Source organism: Polypterus senegalus, chromosome 16 (assembly GCF_016835505.1).
Source record: "Polypterus senegalus isolate Bchr_013 chromosome 16, ASM1683550v1, whole genome shotgun sequence".
Lineage (NCBI taxonomy): Eukaryota > Metazoa > Chordata > Cladistia > Polypteriformes > Polypteridae > Polypterus > Polypterus senegalus.
In genome coordinates, this window is record NC_053169.1 from 10,815,963 (window position 1) to 10,825,637 (window position 9,675).

The window sequence follows — 9,675 nt, forward strand, 5'->3', positions numbered from 1 at the left end:
TTCCTGAAAACCTAAGAAAGAATGTTCTTGAAGTAAGTCAATAGAGAAGAGCTACAAAATGGTCACTAAAACTGTGAAGGCCCTTGCCAGCAACCGTCAAAGCCATCACCTCAGGTCAGGTCTGGTTGGGGAGCATACACTGGTACAGCACATTGCAGCACAAGCCACACGACGAAACAGCTTGGGATCCTGGTTGGTAAAGGCAGACACACGGTCCAGTCCCACTAATCTGGAAATAACCATCTATCTGCTGCAGCCAGGTGTTACATGGGCATCCCCTTGGCCTGGTCCAGCCACTCGGGTTCTCAACAGTGAGGATCTTATGAGTCGGATCACCCTTGGAGGAATTGTGCCACATGGCCGTAGTGCCGTAACTGATGCTCCCTCACAATCAAGGTCATGTTCCTCATTTGAGACTCCATGAGCAACACAAAGTCAAACCAGCGGTACCCAAGGATTCTTCAAAGAGACACGACACTGAAGGAGTCCAGTGTTCGTCTCAGGTCACTGAACAGCATCCATGTCTCACAAACAGGATTCTAAAGACTTGGACCTTCATCCTCACGACCCCCAATGTCCTCCTAGTCCATCTGCTGACTTTATAGTTGGAGTCACCAGAGACATGAATGTCACTGCCGAGGTAAGTAAACCTCTCGACGAGGTCGACACTCTCTCTGCAGACAGACACACTGCTGATGGTCATGGTTAAGAGGTCTTTAAAGGCCTGAATCTTGGTTTTTATCAGGACACTCGCAAGTTCAGCAGAGCCTCTATTGAGTCCAAATGGAGAAAAGCTGGAACAGAGGTAAATATGTTCAACAGTGGCCAGCCCAGGAAAATTACCCCATGAGCCCACAGAAACCTCATGCAGGAAATTGTAGGAGAACCCAGATGAAAATCTAAGGAACTTCAACCTTCTCTCAGTTCGGGTCATGTCAGAGTTCATGATTCCACCATTGGAAAGACAATGGGCTAAAAAATGGTATCCATGGGAGAGCTGCAATGAGAAAACCTTTGCTAAACAAGAGGAACATAAAGTCTCATCAAGCATTTTTCAGAAGAACTCGTTGATTACCCCCAAAACGTTTGGGATAATGTTTGATGGATTGTTGAGTCAAATTGGAATTTTTTTGGAAGACATGGGTCTCGTTACATGTGGTGTAAAGCTAAACTGCTATGCACAATTAGAGTATCATGCCCACAGTTAAATATAGTGGTGTGAATGGGATGGTGTGGGGATACTTTGCTGCTTCATGGCTTGTGAGACTCACTATATTTGAGTGAAGCATGAATTCAGCACTCTACCCGAAAGTACTGAGGGAGGATGTCTGGTCCTCAGTCCATGACCTGAGGCTCAGTCGCATTTGGGTCATGCGGCAGGACAATGAGGCTTAGCAGAAGAACAAGTTCAATTCTGAAGGTTGATCATTTTCATTTCCATCAAACGATGTGCCATCCTTTCGTTCTTAACACATCACCATATCAGTAGAGATAGCCAGCAGGATTTTTTTTTCTCATTGAGATCTGATGTGTTTTCAAAGTGTTCCTTTAATTTTTTGGAGTAGTTTATATTGTTATTTAACGTGGCGCCAGAGAGTGGCAACGTGCTGCATGGCTGGACATGGAAGTAAGAATTTCACTCTGCTCTTTACACATGACAATACTATTAGTCCATAAAAGATGGAACATGAAACAGACAAATACAAAACACTGAAGAGGCAGCTGTTTCGTTTAGAGGTTCTCAAAGGTTATCTTGACTTTGTAAGATTTTAAATTTAGTGTTTTCTCCAGAAATACTGCATGACGTCACAGACGGCGTACCCTTCTCTTGCTTGAATGCACAGCCATGATTGAGAGAGGGCCTGTTTTATACTGCGACTCCAGCCTCTGTTTCTTCCAATTTAGTCAAAACCTCACAAAGGTCAGAAAATGACCTGCCACAATTTTTTTTCTCCAGAGCTTGTTACACAATAACGGACAAACATGAGAAAGAAGTAGCCGGGTTCACTGGCTATTTACAGTTCTAATTTATCTTGGCACACATGAAACAGTTTTACAATAGCAAAGCTTTGAGGAAATGGCCGATGTTATGTGGACTGGTGTGTTGCATTTGAGATGGGTTCAAATGAAGAATTTTGCTTGTGATGAAGTGTGCATGCCAGTGGCATAACCCTAATTTGATGTACCGTATTATAAAAAATCAATAAACAAATACATAGCCCCTCCCATATGAAATTCAATTAAACGTAGCTTAAAAATGACCACATTAATGAGATTCATCAAGTATATACAGTGCTGTCCATAATGTTTGGTAACAAAGGCACATTTTTTTTCTTGATTTCCCACTTTAAAGTGACAAATCAAACAATTCAGACATAATCAAAGTGCACATTGCAGACTTTCATTTAAGGCAGGGGTGTCCAGCTGCAGTCCTGGAGGGCCATAGTGGCTGCTCGTTTTTACCCTAACCCTTTTCTTAATTAGTGATCTGTTTTTGCTAATTAACTTCTTTTGAATTAATTTTAATTGACTTGGTGTTTAAGAAATGTTTCCCTGAATTTCTTCATCGTTCCTCTGAATTGCTTCATTTGTTTCCTTAAATGGCACCCAAACAGAAGTGAAATGTGAAGTGAGTGAGCCAACAGAAGAACAACTAACTCAAGGCCTCAAACTCCAACCAGTTTCACTCCAACCAGTTGCTTAATGAGGCGCTGAGTCTTGTCGTTAATTAAACTCGTTCTTTAATTCCATGGCTTGTTGCTGCTCTCATTGTGCAATAGCAGACATTTCCGAAATTGTGGATTTTCTCTTTTCTAAGAGCAGATGAGCATTCCTGAGACCTTCACCTTTCTTTATTTACAGATATTGTATGATGGGGTGGCACGGTGGTGCAGTGGGTAGCACTGCTGCCTCACAGTTAGGAGACCTGGGTTCGCTTCCTGGGTCCTCCCTGCGTGGAGTTTGCATGTTTTCCCCATATCTGCGTGGGTTTCCTCCGGGTACTCTGGTTTCCTCCTATTGGCGATTCTAAATTGTCCATAGTGTGTGCTTGGTGTGTGTGTGTGGCACCCTGCCCAGGGTTTGTTTCCTGCCTTGCGCCCTATGTTGGCTGGGATTGGCTCCAGCAGACCCCGTGACCCTGTAGTTAGGATATAGCGGGTTGGATGATAAATGAATGATGGTCACAGTTTGCTGGTCCTGTTTTGGCTCATTTTGTATCTCATTATTGCTATTCACTGCTAATTAAGGAAAAAAAAACAATTGAGGGGTCTGAGACTTCAAGAGCAAGTCAAATAAAATGAATTCCAAAGAAGTTAATTAGCAGCAAAAACAGGTCACTAATTAAGAAAAGGGTTAGAATGAAAACCTGCAGCCACTACGGCCATCCAGGACTGGAGTTTGACACCCTGATTTAAGGGGATTTGCAAACAAATCAGTTACACCGTGGTCCCCTCTCATTTCAGGGCACCATAATATTTGAGACACAGCAATGGCAGGTCTATTAAAGCCATTATATTTAAGTCTTTGTCGTATAGCCCTAGCATGCAATGACTGCTTTAAGTCTGCCATTCATTGACATCCCCAGGTGCTGAGAATCTTTGTCCTAAACAGTATGGAGGGCACTGTAAGCTTACATAAAAGCTCAATAGCCATAATTAAGGCTTATGAGCTCAGAATGAAGTGGGTTTAGAAAATCAACGGATAGATGGGTGGAGCTGTTGGAATGAGAACAACATTAACCTTTTCATTCTGATGCCAAGTAAGGAAGCACAATAATAATAAACAACATTCAGTCTCCGTGGGCCACCCAGCCCCATGGCTCCAGTGCAACTACTCTGCCTGCACCACCTACAGTCACACTACTGGTGCTCATTTATCTTTGCCATGATGGCGGTCTCATTGCTCGGTCCTCTGTGACTTCAAACCATGACTGTTATGACCTCGAGAGTTTAAGCACAGAGATTTCCTTTGGCAGCGAAGTGTTCTTCTCATTGAGATCTGATGTGTTTTCAAAATGTTCCTTTAATGCTTCTCAGCAGTTTATATTGTTATTTAACATGGAGCCAGAGAGTGGCAACGTACTGCATGGCTAGACATGGAAGTAAGAATTTCACTCTGCTCTTTACACATGATAATACTATTAGTCCATAAAAGTAAATAAATAAAAATAAATAAATGAATAGCCCCTCCCATATGAAATTCAATTAAATTCAACTTAAAAATTACCTCATCAATGAGATCCATCAAGCATATACAGTGCTCTCCATAATGTTTGGTAACAAAGACGCATTGTTTTCTTGATTTCCACCTTTAAAATGACAAATCAAACAATTCACACATCTTCTTCTCCCAGATCTGGCTCATTCACCGGTACAGACAGAGTCGGAGATGAGAGTCGGACGTTAATCTGCATCCAGCCCTGCAAAGCAGAGTCCTCCAAATTGCAGGGGGAAACTCTGGGGTGATCCTCCCTGCGTGGAGTTTGCACGTTCTCTCTGTGTCTGCGTGGGTTTCCTCCGGGTACTCCGGTTTCCTCCCACAGTCCAAAGATATGCAGGTTAGGTGCGCATTGACGATCCTAAATTGTCCCTAGTGTGTGCTTGGTGTGTGTGTGTGTGTGTGTGTGTGTGTGTGTGTGTGTGTGTGTGTGTGCCCTGCCCAGGGTTTGTTTCCTACCTTGCGCCCTGTGTTGGCTGGGATTGGCTCCAGCAGACTCACGTGACCCTGTAGTTAGGATATAGCAGGTTGGATAATGGATGGATGGATGGATGGATGGAAACTCAGGGGTTGGTGGCAGGATTGGCACTCCAGTCACTGTAAAAAAAACCTTCCAGTGTGGTGCTGAGGTTGCACAGCTGCACTCGATGTGCCAGTCCGGGTGGTTCATCATGCGGTGGGTGTTGCAACACGCTGTAATCAGCATATGCTCCCAACATCTCTCTCCCTCTCTCTCTACTGAGGTCCAAAAGCTGGAATAGATGCCAAAGTCAACATTTTAGTAACAGTTCAACACTATTATACATACAAAATCTCTCTATTATAAAAAAAAATGTTGGGACAAGACGAGACTTTTAATCCTGCGATGAGACGTGATCTTTTGACGGTCAAGTCATGTCATACTTACAGCCTTTGGAAGAAAGTCCCGCGAGACGGTGACTTTTGCAAGTCACGCCCTACTTACAACCATTTTCAAACAAGAAAAGTAGTGTTTCTTCCCAATAAGGGGGCCTATCCAAGAGAATTAAAAGATTTGTTGATTGGTGAAAGTGAAATCCACATACGCTGTCACGCTTGGGTCTCAGAGTTGTACAGATACACAGGAGATTTTAGAGACAGGAACGTTATTCAGACACTTCAAACAAACACAAGTCTCTTTCAGGAGTGAATCGAGCTCTGTGTGTAGTCGGCGGGGACAGTTCTGTCTCTCAGTGAAAAGAACAGAAGATCTTCCTCTTCATAGGGGCACGCCAAGGGAGCGGGACCCCCAACAGGAGCAAAGGATGTCTGGGCGAGAAGAGAGACAAGGCAGTGAGACAAAAGGACAGATGCTGTACAGGCTTTTAAATGTTTGAAGCACCGTGTGAGATGCAGATCACACGGCACGGCAGCAGCAGCAAGCCAGCAGCTGATCGAGCAAAGAGGAGGTAAGACAAAAACTGCATTTGTTTCCCATTCAATCACCATTTAAGAGGGGGTTTCCGAGGAGTGACTGCATCTCCTTGGGGTGCGTTCAGCCCCCCTCTTCACAACACTAGTGGCAGAGACGAGAAGTGGCTGGTGTGTAGCGCAGGCCGAGGAGGGGGGTGGTTGGCAAGCGAAACCAGCAAGGGGCGAAGCCCCCTAGTTTCATTAAAGATTGACTCATCTGTTTTGGAATAATCCACAGTTTTTGCATTACTCCCCATTACAAACACCTTCGTCGATAAAATTTTTGAAATGCCATATAGCCCATATCTAAAGCTGGACCAAGGACAACCTACAAGCAGAAGTTTGTGAAACTTGCTTCAGCCACTTTTTCGTGTGATTACTTAACAACCAAACAGACCAGATGCGATCTGAGGGTTAAAGTAAGGTCATATGTGTATAAAATGATAGACAGATAGATACATACTTTATTAATCCCCAAGGTGGAGTGGTAGCTCTGAGAATAAGGATCTGGACTGGTATCCTGAAGGTTGCCGGTTCGAATCCCTGTCACTGCCAAATGAGATCCTACTCTGCTGGGCTCTTGAGCAAGGACCTCAACCTTCAATTGCTTCAGGGTGCTGTACAATGGCTGACCCTGCGCTCTGACCCCAAGGAGTATGTGAAAACTAACAAATTCCTATAACAAGAAATTGTATAAGGTGAAATAAAGAACAAAAAAGGGGAAATTCACATACTCCAGCAGCAGCATACTGATAAAAAATTAAAGAGCAATAAAAGCACAGTGCAAGTTAAAAAATGCAAGGTAGAGAGTACGAGGCAGGTAAAACAGACAATATCTTTGTATAATGTTAATGTTTACCCCCGGGATGGAATTGAAGAGTTGCATAATGTGGGGTCTCCTCAGTCTGTCAGTGGAGCAGGACGGTGACAGCAGTCTGTCGCTGAAGCTGCTCCTCTGCCTGGAGATGATCCTGTTCAGTGGATGCAGTGGATTCTCCATGATTGACAGGAGTCTGCTCAGCGCCCGTCGCTCTGCCATGGATGTCAAACTGTCCAGCTCCGTACCTACAATAGAGCCTGCCTTCCTCACCAGTTTGTCCAGGCGTGAGGCGTCCCTCTTCTTTATGCTGCCTCCCCAGCACAACACCACGTAGAAGAGGGCGCCACAACCATCTGATAGAACATCTGCAGCATCTTAAGGAAGTATAGTCGGCTCTGTCCTCTCTTACACAGAGCATCAGTATTGGCAGTCCAGTCCAGTTTATCATCCAGCTGCACTCCCAGGTATTTATAGGTCTGCACCCTCTGCACAGTCACCTCTGATGATCACGGGGTCCATGAGGGGCCTGGGTCTCCTAAAATCCACCACAAGCTCCTTGGTTTTGCTGGTTTTCAGTTGTAGGTGGTTTGAGTCGCACCATTTAACAAAGTCCTTGATTAGGTTCCTATACTCCTCCTCCTGCCCACTCCTGATGCAGCCCACCATAGCAGTGTCGTCAGTGAACTTTTGCACGTGGCAGGACTCCAAGTCATATTGGAAGTCTGATGTATGTTGGCTGAACAGGACTGGAGAAAGTACAGTCCACTGTGGTACTCCTGTGTTGCTGACCACAATGTCAGACCTGCAGTTCCCGAGGCGTACATACTGAGGTCTGCCTGTAAGATAGTCCACGATCCATGGCACCAGGTATGAATCTACTCCCATCTCTGTCAGCTTGTCCCTAAGGAGCAGAGGTTGGATGGTGTTGAAGGCGCTAGAGAAGTCCAGAAACATAATTCTTACCGCACCACTGCCTCTGTCCAAGTGGGAGAGGGATCGGTGTAGCATACAGATGATGGCATCCTCTGCTGCCAACTTCTCCTGGTATGCGAACTGCAGAGGGTCGAGGGTGTGGCGGACCTGTGGCCTCAGGTGGTGAAGCAGCAGCCGCTCCATGGTCTTCATCACATGTGACGTCAGAGCTAAAGGCCGGAAGTCATTCAGCTCACTAGGACGTGAAACCTTTGGGAGTGGGGTGATACAAGATGTTTTCCAAAGCCTCGGGACTCTCCCCTGTTCCAGGCTCAGGTTGAAGAAGCGCTGTAGAGGACTCCCCAGCTCTAACGCACAGGCCTTCAGCAGTCGTGGCGATACTCCATCTGGACCTACTGCTTTGTTGGCACGAAGTTTTCTCAGCTCTCTGCTTACCTGGGCTGCTGTAATTGTGGGTGGGTAGATGGATAAATAAATTAATAAATAAAATAAAAAAAGGATGAATAACATCAAATGAAGCCAACAAGATTTAAAAGACAGCGGGTATTACGATTTTATTTATATAGATTAACACAGCTGGTTAGCAGGAGGGAACTCAGATAGCTAGCTAAACAAATGCTGGCTAACACTAAAAGCTGCAGGAGTATCTTAGTTCATCTCAGCAACTTAATTAAATGCTGACTGTGGAATGTAAATGGAGGGGCAAACTGGCTTTCTGCTACTTTTTCAAGTCAGTTCTTTCAGTGGAGAATATTTTCTGCACCACTGAGAGCCTAACAGAAAGGGAAATGTCCACTTCATCCTACGGAAATGATCCATAGGTACCACAAGCAACATAAAGCACTCACTGAATATTCATTGAGGAGAGGCAAGTGTTCATATTTGGTTCTTAACTACTAATAAACATAGAGAAGTGAAAGGCCATTGGAGTGTTCAAGGTTGCTCTGGATCAAGATGAGCAATTTGTGGACACTATTCCAAAGCTACTTGCAGATGTGGCTCCATTTTCCTTGTCATATGTTGGGTGTTCAGTTTTATTACATGCTAATGGGGCAGCAAAGTGGCACAATGGTTGCAGGTCAAGGAGATTGAGTTGAAACCTGGCCTAGTCAATGCCCAGGATCAGTGTTTTTTTTATGGTGGATTACAGTAAATGCCCTGTAGCATTGCATAGCAATACTCCATCAAGCATTATGCAGTGGCTGAATTGCATTTGTTAAAAAGGGAGAAAAGTATAAAATTGTAGAAATTTCACAAAACATTAGAAAAATGAGAAATAATTAGAAACTGAGGTAAAAACCATGGAAGTCCCTTTAGATGCATGCCTTAGCTTTAAACCTCATATTTATTATGTTATGTATTTTTTACATTTAAGAAATATAGCATGTGTTCAGCCCTTTATGTCCTTAGAGGGTACAAAAAGCTAATAAATGCCTTTGATGTTAGCCATTTAGATTACTGCAGTGAACTCCACAAGTAAAGATATATATCGATTACAGTTGGTTTAGAATGCAGCTACAAGAATCCTAACCACATTACACTGGTATTAGCGTCTCTACACTGGCTGCCTTTGTCTTTCAGAATCAATTTTAAATACTGCTATTTATAAAGCTTTGAATAATTTTTCATATATCTTGGAATGTTGGTCCCTTTTACATTCCCAATCCTATTCATAACCCTGAATGCTCAAATTATGTCTTTAAAAACAGGTCACCTTAAAATAAAGGCAAAAGAAGCTAATTAGCATCAAAAACTGGTCACTAATTAAGAAAAGGGTTAGAATGCAAACCTGCAGCCATATTGTTACTCCCGGATTGGAGTTGAAGACCCCTGATCTCTATAAATTAATATTGTAGTTAGACACAAGCACTTCACTATGAAATTGATCACTGTGCTGTGCCTCGGTGAGAGCTATGCTTAGTGTTTTGCCGGGGATTACTCAATTAAAGCTTATACATGTTATGTTGTGATGCCAATGTGTTTTTGATTGAGTGAACTGTGCAGTTTTGCGGCATTGGAGAAGTTACCAGCAAAAATAGAATTTACCAAAACATGTCATGGTTTCTCAGGGTTGTGTTGAGAATGTGGCTATTGTTCTGACCACTGTGCTTAGGCAACTGAGAAATATCAATTTATTATCACACCTGCACGATCCATTCCGTTATTTTACACACAACTCAAGCTAAGTCGACTGATCCGTAATTCCCATGTTTGCGCAATCTGCTTTTTATATAATTGTGTAATGCTGACAGGCGTCGAATCCATAAGTATTT